This window comes from Xenopus laevis, chromosome 4S (genome assembly GCF_017654675.1).
Source record: "Xenopus laevis strain J_2021 chromosome 4S, Xenopus_laevis_v10.1, whole genome shotgun sequence".
NCBI lineage: Eukaryota > Metazoa > Chordata > Amphibia > Anura > Pipidae > Xenopus > Xenopus laevis.
Genome location: NC_054378.1, coordinates 89,005,530 through 89,017,686, shown reverse-complemented (window position 1 = coordinate 89,017,686; position 12,157 = coordinate 89,005,530).

Genomic DNA, 12,157 nt, shown 5'->3' with positions numbered 1-12,157 from the left:
CATTTGCTCTTACTTGGAAATGGAAAATACCTTTTAAGGTATTTGGTTGTCTAAATGGCAATTTTACCTAAGAGAGGCACATGCGGCTTAATTATTTCTATTAAAGCAGTACATGTTGCATTTCAAAATAAAACTGACGTCTGTGCTTGTAACAAATATTACAATATTACATTTTTACACTTTTTACATAATTTTCTCATTGGTCCCCTGAAAAATGGGGGTTGTACTATACATTACTTAACCTGTAACTGATTATGTTTACAGTGCATTTATAATTTAAAGCAGCATGGTTTTATGCAAAATAGGGCAGTTTTGAGCTTCCATCCATAAATATTGCATGGTAACTGATATCTAATGCTGGGGTAAGAAAAACAATAATTACACCCAAGTACAGCCAATAATTATTATTATTTATATTCAGCCTTTTTATGCAACGCAGTCTATGTAGTAAATTTCACAAAGCAAATGCTACATGTAATTTTGGTAAAATGCTCTAAAATATCCCATACCCACTACAATGGCTGTAGTTAACACCCCCATGTAATTAAATGTAAATACCTATACTTACTTCAGTTGCAAAGTCATCATCATCATTTATTTATATAGCGCTGTCAAGATACGCAGTGCTTAAGTCCACGAGACAAAAGAAAATACAGCCATATAACTTTCTCTGCAGAGCAGAACATGGCAGAATCCTGACCTTATTAATATTCTTCTTACACCCACGCTATGTCTTTTTTTAATACCACTAGCTAATTTGGGATTGTGATAATCCCTACAACAGGTATCTCCAAGTTGTATATGAACTACAGAACTTCCATACTGATTAGTTGATTTTTAGAATATACAAAACTGAGTTTTTAAAATGTCATCAGAAATTTTAGCGAAACTCAGTTTCTTGGATGACAAGCCAATTGTTTTAAATTAGTGCAATGAGAAAGGTTTGCGAAAATTGCTTCCATCTAGTGCGTATGAAAAACTGTCTGCCTGTGAACTGAGAGTGTTTTATAAAAGACATTATTGTCGATTCTACATGTTTTGATTATAACTAAGGTTATATTAAGTTGTACTCTCACGAGAGTAAAGCTTTATGCTATTGTTTCCCCAAATGTTATATTCAAGCCTGGGATATCTTGGGAGCTGTAAAGACACGTATTCTTCTAAAAATCCAGCTAGACAACCACCTAAGCCCCCCCCCCATTTCACTAGTCGCTTACAAGCATACAGCAATAAGGCTTAAGGCCCAATAAGTCTGTAGCGACTCTCTACACTAACCATTATCTTCCCCCTCCCCCAATGTTTTATTTTTCGGCTATATTCTCCAATATTTTTATCCCCCTTCACCCCACTGTCTTACATGGGACGGATGCAAACCTAATATATGAAGCTATGTTACTGTTTATGAAAAATGCAAATACTGGTCTAAATATGGAGAAGCTTAATTGAAAGGTTATGTGCTCTAATGTTAACGGGTTAAATGAACCAGTGAAGAGAGCCCAGATATTCTCTGAATGCAGGAGAAACAGGGCTCAGATAATTTTACACCAGGAAACTCACTTCCAAGAAGGGAAAACACCCAAACTAGAAATTAAACAGTTTCCTAATATAGTCACAAACAATAAGCCTATCAAAAAAAGTTTAGGAGTGATGAGAATGCTACACAAAGATTTACCATTCCAATTTAAAGATAGGTTTGAAGACAAAGAAGGGGGATTACTATGTGTAAAGGATGTAATATCTGATCTTAAGGTTACATTGGTAAATACTGTATATATGTCCCTAACCATGGTCAATCTACTTTTATCCAGAAAGCCTTAAATTCCATTGCAACTTTTGCAGAAGAACTAACAATTTAGAAAAAATACCCAGTTTTCATACTGAGCAATTCATTTAAAGGAACAGTAATGCCAAAGAAATGAAAGTGTTAAAGAGTATAAATATATAAATGTACTATTGCTCTGCAAGCTGTGTGTGTGGCAGTGTCAAGTATGCAACCTGTACTGTGTCAAACCACCATCATTCTAATCATGTGATCTCAAGATAAGCCTCATATAAAATGATGGGTACAACAATGATATAGAAGTCTTTTCAGGTTTAGCATATTGTTTGTATTGGGGTATTAGAACAGCCAAAATTATAATCAATATGAACATTTCAAAACCATAAGCCTCCTTCAAAATACTGATTTGCCAGAAATCACATACATTCCTTGTCTACTGCAGGAGCTGATGGCGCAGTAAATCCCTTATATTACATTTGCACAAAGTGGACATTTTCTGCAGAATAGTTGCAACACCATTATATTTGCTTTCTGATAGCAAGGAAAGGTTTGTTTACTGTGTGTTAATTGAGTCCAGAAACATCTGTTTTCAATGACTGAGCGTTAACTCGAGGGAGTAATACATTCAAATACTGGCTCACTAGATGCATGCTATGTATGCTATGTCCATACACTTTGGGGGTTATTTATTAAAGTCCGATTTTTTCTGGGGTCAAGGGGAATTAACAAAAATAGTGATTAAAGGGTTTGCCTTCTTTAATTCCACCTCAAGAGATTAATGCATTTATTGTCCTAAGTGCTGCCTGTATGAAGAGGATCAGAATGACAGAATTAATTTTTGTAGCTCAGTACAATGAACAGAACAATCTATATAGCTGCTAGAATCCCTAAGCTCTTAACAAAACAAATAAAACCTGGAAATAAATTAAGTTTCAAGCACAATGATTAAGGTATATATATATATGGTGTTTATACAAATTGCCTGTAGGTGTCACTGTGCACATGAGTTGTGCATGCACAGTACTTTCTATACAGCTTGGGGTGTTAGAGTGAAGCTAAGGTGATGTGTAATGGCTGCATAAACCTGCTAATAAAGCACTGTTATACTCTACTCATTCTCGACTACCAAAACACAACAAATTGGTGACGAGATGTCTACCTCTGCAGCAGCCTGCACCTTTTATCCCAAACCCTGGTGAGCCTACCATACCTTTTACTGCTTGGATCCGTATGTTTGAAAATTACATTATTGCTGCTGACCAAGGGGATATTTCTGCTGCTAGAAAGCGTACTTTACTTATTCACTGCCTGGGAGCAGAGGGACAGCGTATATTCTATATATTACCATTACCTGATGAGACTTATGAATCTGCACTTACTGCTATAAAGAACTTTTTCGTGCCAAGAGTAAATGTGGTTGCTGAAAGATATAAATTCCGCCAACGTGGACGGCGTAATGGCGAATCCACAGAACAATTTGTAGCAGCTTTGAGAGAGCTGGTTGGGAATCTAACAGATAAGAGACCGAATAGTGGAAAAACCAATTAATCACGCATTAGAGAGAGAGAGAGAGACTGCTCCTAGAGCAGGATTTAACCCTTGCAAAGGCTATTACAGTTTTTTCGCCAAATTGAAACAGCAGTGGCAGAGGCTAAAACTCTCAGTCATGGAACTGCTGGAAATGTACAGATTGTGAATTCAACACTGTGGCCTAATAATGCACAGTCACAGGCAAAATACAGTGCTAAGGAAAGGGATTCACTGCAAAACCATACAGCAAATACAAATAAAAATACTGCTTTCGCTGTGGTTCAACACAACACACTGCAAAATATGCTACGTGTCCTGCAAAAACTGTACAGTGCCGCAAATGCACAAAGTAGGATATTTTGCTAAGATCTGCCGTAGTTCTGCTAAAGATATTCATGAAGTCACTACTACAAATCTTACAGTATTAAGTGTGCATAAAGCTGATACATTTATTCCAGACAAGTTTATATGCACTGTCAGTGTCAGTACTGCTTCTGCTGACAAGGGACACTCCATTAACCTAATGCTTGATACAGGTTCAGCTGTTTCTATATTACCAAAACTTAATTCTATACTTTAGTTTCTATACTATAGTTTCTATACTCTAAAACTGAAATGGTTCTCTTTCCTCCAACTAACACCAGTAACATCCCGGAAGTATCCATCATAGTTAACAATTCCACTCTCCCCAGGCCCGGTGCCTTGGGGTTATCCTAGATTCTGCCCTGTCATTCACTCCTCATATCCAGTCACTTATTAAATCATGTCACTTCCACCTAAGGAACATATCCAAAATACGATCATTTAACACCCAAGATGCTGCCAAAATTCTTATTCACTCTCTCATCATATCACGTCTAGTCTACTGTAACTCTCTTTTAATTGGCCTTCCCCTCCATAATGAACACTGCTGCGAGGCTCATATACCTCAGCAACCGCTCCTCCTCTGCCTCGCCATTTGTCAATCCCTGCACTGGCTTCCGTTACCTTTCAGAATCAAATTCAAATTAATGACACTGACTTTCAAAGCACTTCATAACTCTGCCCCACCCTACATCTCTGAACTCATCTCTATACACTCACCCAACCGCTTACTACACTCCTCTACTGACCTGCTACTCAACTCTTCTCTCATTACCTCCTCATATGCCGCATTCAAGACTTTGCAAGGGCTGCACCCCTCCTCTGGACAGTCTGTATGACTTTCTCCCAACCTTTCTGCTTTCAAGAAATCTCTTAACACGCACTTCTTCCGAGAAGCCTACCCTCACTCTCCTTAACTACCAAACGCAACACCACATACAGTACCACATTTCTCACCCACTCCCACACCTTGTGTATTACTCCCCTCCCTTTAGAGTGTATGCCTCACCTTTTTGTACCTGTATTGATTGTGATGTATGTAACTCCATATGTTCTATGTATATAATTCATGTGATTTAGTTGTATAATCACATTTACTTTACAGTGCTACGCAATATGTTGGCGCTATAGAAATACATGTTAATAATAATAATAATAATACCAAAGGATGTTTTCTTGAAATACTTTGCAAAAGATCCACTTGTTGCACCTGCCCTGAGACTGGACAGTTACTTACTGCTTGGTCGCTTGCCAGTGACTGTACAATTTGAATCAAATACTGCAAAATGTGACTTTTACATTGTGAATAAGGGTGCTACTATACTTGGAAGGGATCTCTTTGCATTAAACTACAGCACCTGTATTACTACAGCACCAGTGCCTGCCACACAGCCTGTGTCTAAAATGTCACCACAAAGCAACACTTCACTGGGTTGTGCAAAGAACTTTGTACACAAAGTTAAGTTGAGACAAGTTGTAAAACCAGTACGCCAGAAAATTAAGGTGATTGCCCTACTCTATAAGGGAGACTGTCTCACAGGAACTAAAGAAACTGGTAGAGCAAGATGTGATTGAAAAATCAAAAGCCTCCGAATGGGTTTTACCAATTGTTGTAACAATGAAGAAAACTGGAGGTATTCAATTGTGTGTTGATCTTCGTGAACCTAATAAAGCAGTTGTTATGGATAATCATCCTTTGCCACACATAGACGAAATATTTTCAGAACTCCGAGGAGCAAAATTATTTTCTACTCTGGATCTTCAGAGTGCTTATCATCAAGTATTACTGCATGAGGAAACTAGAGACCTCACTGCATTTATCATCCATTATGGTTTGTTTCGGTTCAAGCGTATACCTTATGGCCTGGCTTCAGCACGAGTTGTTTTCAAAGACTGATGTCTTCTATACTCCATGGCATACCTGGTGTATAATGTTACTTGGATCATATAATTGTCTACGCTCCAACTATGGATCTTCATGACAAGTACCTAAAAAAAGACTGAAACTGAACCTTTCTAAATGCCACTTCAGACAAATTCAGATTTCATTTCTGGGTCATATAATCTCACAAGATGGATTACTGCCTGACTCTGACCATGTAAACGTTGTTACACAAGCACGTACTACATCTGATTTTCAGACCTTACAAGCTTTCTTAGGTCTTATGTTCTAAGTTTATTCCCAACTATGCTTCAGTTGTGGAGCCACTTAGAGCACTACTACATGGAACTTTAAGCCCGGTTTGGTCAGAGACTGCTCAAAATAGCTTCAAAATAGTGAAACAGTTAATTGTGAATAGTCCAGCGCAAGCTTTATTTGATCCTGCACTACCCACTATGGTTACTACAGATGCTTCAGACTATGGTGTTGGTGCAATTCTCACATAGATCCATGCTGATTATACAGAGAAAGCTGTTGCATTTGCATCCAGAACACTTACAGAGACAGATCATAAGTATTCAACTTTTGAAAAAGAACTCTAGCATGTGTTTGGGCAACAGAAAAATGGAGAACCTACCTATGGGGTAGAGAATTTACCTTATGCACTGATCATAGCCCTTTAACTACACTGCTTACAACAAAGGGACTAGGAAAAGCTGGAATGCGTATAGCTAGCTGGTCAGCAATGCTGATTGTTGTTGTTTATTACATTTGCCCAAATGCTTTCCTACTATAGGGGGAATATAGGGGGATGTTTATACAAATGGCCTGTAGCTGTCACTGTGCACATGAGTTGTGCAGTGCATGCACAGTACTTTCTATACAGATTGGGGTGTTAGAGTGAAGCTACTGTTTATGTATAATGGCTGCATGAACCTGCTAATAAAGCACTGTTATACTCATCCTCGGCTACCAAAACACAACAGTATATGTAAAACATAATTGTTTGCAGTAAAAAAGAGTTTGGAAAGATTCTGGCAGCAGACTTCACAGCATCCATCTTTCGGGCCTTTTTTTCTACATGATTTCCTTCTCCTTTAATGATCTGGGCCTGGGGAAACTGTGTTCTGTTAACAAACCATATGCCCTTCTCAGTTATATTGATGGAAAGCAAATGCAAAATAAAGAATTTCTCTTTAATAGCATTATAGCATGGTTTTATGCGTAATAGATCTTGCCAGACTAACTTAATTTCTTTTTATGAGAAGATAAGCAGGGACCTCGATTCTGGGATGACAGTGGATGTGATTTACTTAGACGTTGCTAAAGCATTTGATCCAGTGCCACACAAAAGGTTACTGGTTAATTTAAGGAATGTTGGCCTGGAACATAGCATTTGTACATGGATAGAGAACTGGCTAAAAGATAGACTACAAAGAGTGGCGGTAAATGGAACATTTTCTAATTGGGCCAGTGTTGTTAGTGGAGTACCACAGGGCTCTGTACTAGGTCCCTTGCTTTTCAACTTGTTTATTAATGACCTGGAGGTGGGCATTGAAAGTATTGTTTCTATTTTTGCAGATGATACTAAATTGTGCAGAACTATAGGTTCCGTGCAGGATGCTGCCACTTTCCAGAGTGATCTGTTTAAGTTGGGAAATTGAGCAGTAAACTGGAAAATCAGGTTCAATGTTGATAAATGCAAGGTTATGCACTTTTGCAAAAATAATATAAATGCAAGTTATACACTAAATGGCAGTGTGTTGGGAGTTTCCTTAAATGAGAAAGATCTAGGGGATTTTGTAGATAATAATTCTGGGCAGTGTCATTCTGTGGCCACTAAAGCAAATAAAGTTTTGTCTTGCATAAAAAAGGGCATTAACTCAAGGGATGAAAACATAATTATGCCTCTTTATAGGTCCCTGGTAAGGCCTCATCTGGAGTATGCAGTGCAGTTTTGGACTCCAGTCCTTAAGAGGGATATAAATGAGCTGGAGAGAGTGCAGAGACTATGTGCAACTAAATTGGTTAGAGTGGTTAAAGGGTTTGCCTTCTTTAATTCCACCTCTAGAGATTAATCTGTTTGCTGCCTCTATGAAGAGGATCATAATGACAGAATTCAATTTTGTAGCTCAGTACAATGTAAAATCCCTACGCTCTTAACAAAACAAATAAAACCTGGAATAAATTAAGTTTCAAGCATAATGATTAAGGTATATGTAAAACATTATTGTTTGCAGTAAAATAGGAAAACATTAATCACTAGTATGGAGAAAAGAAACACTAGTGTATAAAGTCACTCACATAAATCTTTAAATCCTATAAAAATATAAATAATTAATTTTGTTATTTTGCATATAATTAAAATAAGAGAATCTGCCATTTGCTGGACATGTTTAATTCAAAAGTGACAGCATTGCAAGCATCAGGCTTTGACTGCAAAACAGCAGCAAACAAAGCCAGGTACTGTAACTGTTTATCTAAATGATATTTAACTGGGAGTATTTGAGTCTCATTTACAAACCATGTCCCATTAGTAAAGACACGTTATAGCTGAATTTATAACATTGATGTTTAAAAAGGGAGTCACATAAAGGCAGCATCATAGAAGACCACTTCTTGTACTGTACTGTAATAAACAGTGGGACTTACCATATAGAACCCAAGTGGATGCATCATACCATTAATAGAATATTACAGCTCTTATGAAATTATAAACAGATAATCTCCATCTATTATTCATGTGCCTATGTCGCTACAACTACTGGCAAAAAATTATGTCAGACACTGTTATCTGCCGACAAAAACTATCTTATATGCATATAAGATGCTAGAACTCAGTGGAAGGTATATATACTCACCTACCACCACTCATATATCTCCATAGATGTCTGTCTCTGCTGCACAAGGAAAGAGTAAGCTGCACTTAACTGTAGGCTACCAGTCCACATAGGAGCTACCAATAGTCAATCGCATCCCTTATTTGGCACCACCCAGGAACATTTTTCATGCTTGTGTTGCTCCCCAACTCTTTTTTACATCTGAATGTTGCTCACGGGTGGAAAATGTTTGGGGTCCCCTGGTTTAGAGGCTTCAAGGTTTTTGACGAGCAGACTGACTAAATTGCTTGTGCAGATTTAAGGAAAACAATAGGTGCAAAAGTGATAGGTACAAATAATTTTATAATGCTTAGATCAAACTCTACAACAAGGCATGGAATGGCAATTCCATTTGCATCACGGGTTAATGTAATAAGCATATATCTGTTCTAGGTTTAGAAAATTATGGAAACAAATATGATTTTTACAAGAGACCAGGAACAAGTGCAGGTTTGTCACTAAAAGTTAATAGAGCTTTCAAATGTGTTGCAATGTCTAGTATGACATCACTGTATTAGTATTGGCAGCCTAATCCCTGAATGTATTAGTGAATTATACAATTTTTGAAATTGGGATACCTGCATAAATTATGCTCTCTAGCAAATCTGTATCTGTATTAACATTGTTATATTATTAGGTAAAATCACTTCTTGAACTTTCTTTCCAAAATATTAATGACAGAGTAAGATTCTGTTTGCCGATATATAAAAGGATAGAATCACCATTGGTTTGTCATGAAGTAGATATCCATGTGCATGTTACAAAGCCTGTGCTGTTACATTTTCCGTGGGAAATCCTATGAAAGCTTGGCCCTTCATCCGGCCTTCTTTCATGTATCAAACCACATACAAAAATAAATTCTTTGTTAAGAGGTCAGTCTTTAAAAGTAATAAGTTGCTTATTAATCCATTCTGCAAAAACAAGAATATTGTCACATAAAGCCCTGTGTGGATGTACCACATGTTGTCACAGTTTTCTAAATATTTTTGCCCTCCCAATAACACTTAAGATAACCATACATGTACCAATAATTGCAGAGGCTTTTGTATGCTTATTGGTACATGTCCCAGTTAATATTCATGTACTATGGATATTGGTCAATTTGAAAATCAGCAGGTTTTGCTGACACACATTCCCACACATATTCTGGCTTATTCCTGCTGGACACTTCATCAAGCTCTGGCAAAGGTGGGTTTTCAGAAAGGTCTGGTGGCACAAGTGGGTATGGTGTAGGTAGTGCTACATAGTCTGCATACTGCAAAACAAAAAGCTACACAATAATGACCCATTTTGTCCACCCCAAGTTTTTTCTTCTTGCAAATGAAACTAAGCACTAAGCATGTGAAGGAGTGTCAATGTAGTGGAGAAAATGGATGAAAGAAAAAGTAAGAAAAGAAACAAAGGAAACATCTTACTGTATATTCTCGAGTATAAGCCGACCCGAGTATAAGCCGAGGTACCTAATTTTACCTATGAAAACTGGGAAAACTTATTGACTCTAATATAAGCCTAGACACAACTACATCCCTGTCTCCCAGCAGCGCACATTCTGCCAAAGCGACCCCCCCATCGATCAACCGGACTTCTTTGCAAAGTTGATGGTGACAGAGAATTGCCAAACGGATTACTGTGTGCATTGTCCCACTGTCCCACCACCATGTGCAGAGGGTGCTGTGTGATATTGCAGTCACTGTTAATCTTTCATATAACCAACAGAGGGCACTGTGTGATATTGCAGTCACTGTTATTCTTTCATATAACCAACAGAGGGCGCTGTGTGATATTGCAGTCACTGTTATTCTTTCATATAACCAACAGAAGGTGCTGTGTGATATTGCAGTCACTGTTATTCTTTAATATAACCAACAGAGGGCGCTGTGTGATATTGCAGTCACTGTTAATCTTTCATATAACCAACAGAGGGCGCAGTGTTATTCTTTCATACAACCAACAGATGGCGCTGTGTGATTTTGCAGTCACTGTTATTCTTTCATATAACCAACAGAGGGCGCACTGTTATTCTTTCATATAACCAACAGAGGGCATTGTGGGATATTGCAGTCTCTCCCCAAGTGAACCGTTAGTATAGGAATGATTAAAAGTGACTGCAATCTAAGCTACTCCGGTCGGGTACCGCTGACCCGAGTATAAGCCGAGGTAGACTTTTTCAGCACATTTTGGATGCTGAAAAACTCGGCTTATACTCGGGTATATACGGTATATCTTTTTTCAATAAAGACAATTAAAGGAGTAGTCAAGCTTTATGGTTATTTATCTTTATGTTGGGTTACCCTTTTCCTAACTGCTATTTTAGGAGTCCAGTATTTACTGTATAAGGCACCCCTTCACTTTTTTTAGATGATTGCTGTGTTGCAAGTAGCAGTGGTGAATTCAGCTTCAGTAATGATGAGTCGGTCATGTGGGCAGCGCCAGACATCATTACCGAAGCCTAATCCATGAGATCCATGAGCACATTCTGCATCAGGAGAGGAGAATAGCGTACCAGAAGCTGTAATGACCACATTTCTAGTGGCTTTGTTGATGGACATACTTTATTTGGGTTTCTTTGTCTTTTAATTATATGAAGATTTTTACAGAAATCAACTTTTACATGTCTAATGTCAAATCAGTGCATCAACATTCTATTATATTATATAGAAAGAATTTATATGGCACCTTATGGGTCACCAATTATCTCCCCCAGCAAAGTCTATTTAAAAACAGAATTTTCTGGCCATAACTATGCAGTGGATAGGGATGAAATGGAGAAGGGCAGGATTCAAATACAATTGGTTGCTACATTGCACAGAACTGATTAAAAAGAAGTCTTACACACAAAACAATTATTTCGTAACGCTAACCTTCACATCATGTATTTATATAATGACCTTGGGAAAAGCCAGCTGGCGACTGTATTACATAACAGTATGATAGATTTGAAGTAGAATGTATTTATTTGCTGAAATATCTTAAAATGTTTTGGAACTGTACAAAAAAACCCCCAAAGAACTTAAATTCCTTCAACCTGAAGCTGTAACGGCAATAATTCAAAATGACCAAAGAACAAAGACTATAATAAGAACCCAGTGATGTCGATCTTTAGGCTTTAGGAAAGATTAAAAGGCAACTAAAGCTTTAAGACAAATTAGACTTCTATAATATACTAGATTTAATGTACAAACACTAAGGGGCCGATTCACTAAGCTCGAGTGAAGGATTCGAATGAAAAATACTTCGAATTTCGAAGTATTTTTTTGGTACTTCGACCATCGAATTGGTTAAATTCGTTCGAATTCGAACGAAATCGAACGAATCGAACGAAAAATCGTTCGACTATTCGACCATTCGATAGTCGAAGTACTTGCCCTTTAAAAAAAACTTCGACCCCCTACTTCGGCAGGTAAAACCTACCGAAGTCAATGTTAGCCTATGGGGAAGGTCCCCATAGGTTTGCTAATCTTTTTTTGATCGAAGGATTTTCCTTCGATCGTTGAATTAAAATCGTGCGAATCGTTCGATTCGAACGATTTAATCGTTCGATCGAACGAAAAATCCTTCGATCGATCGATCGCAGGATTAGCGCTAAATCCTTCGACTTCGATATTCGAAGTCGAAGGATTTCAATTCGAGGGTCGAATTTCGAAGTATTTTTAACTTCGAAATTCGACCCTTAGTGAATCTGCCCCTAAAAGTACAGAAGCCAGTTACTTTAACATTCCCGGA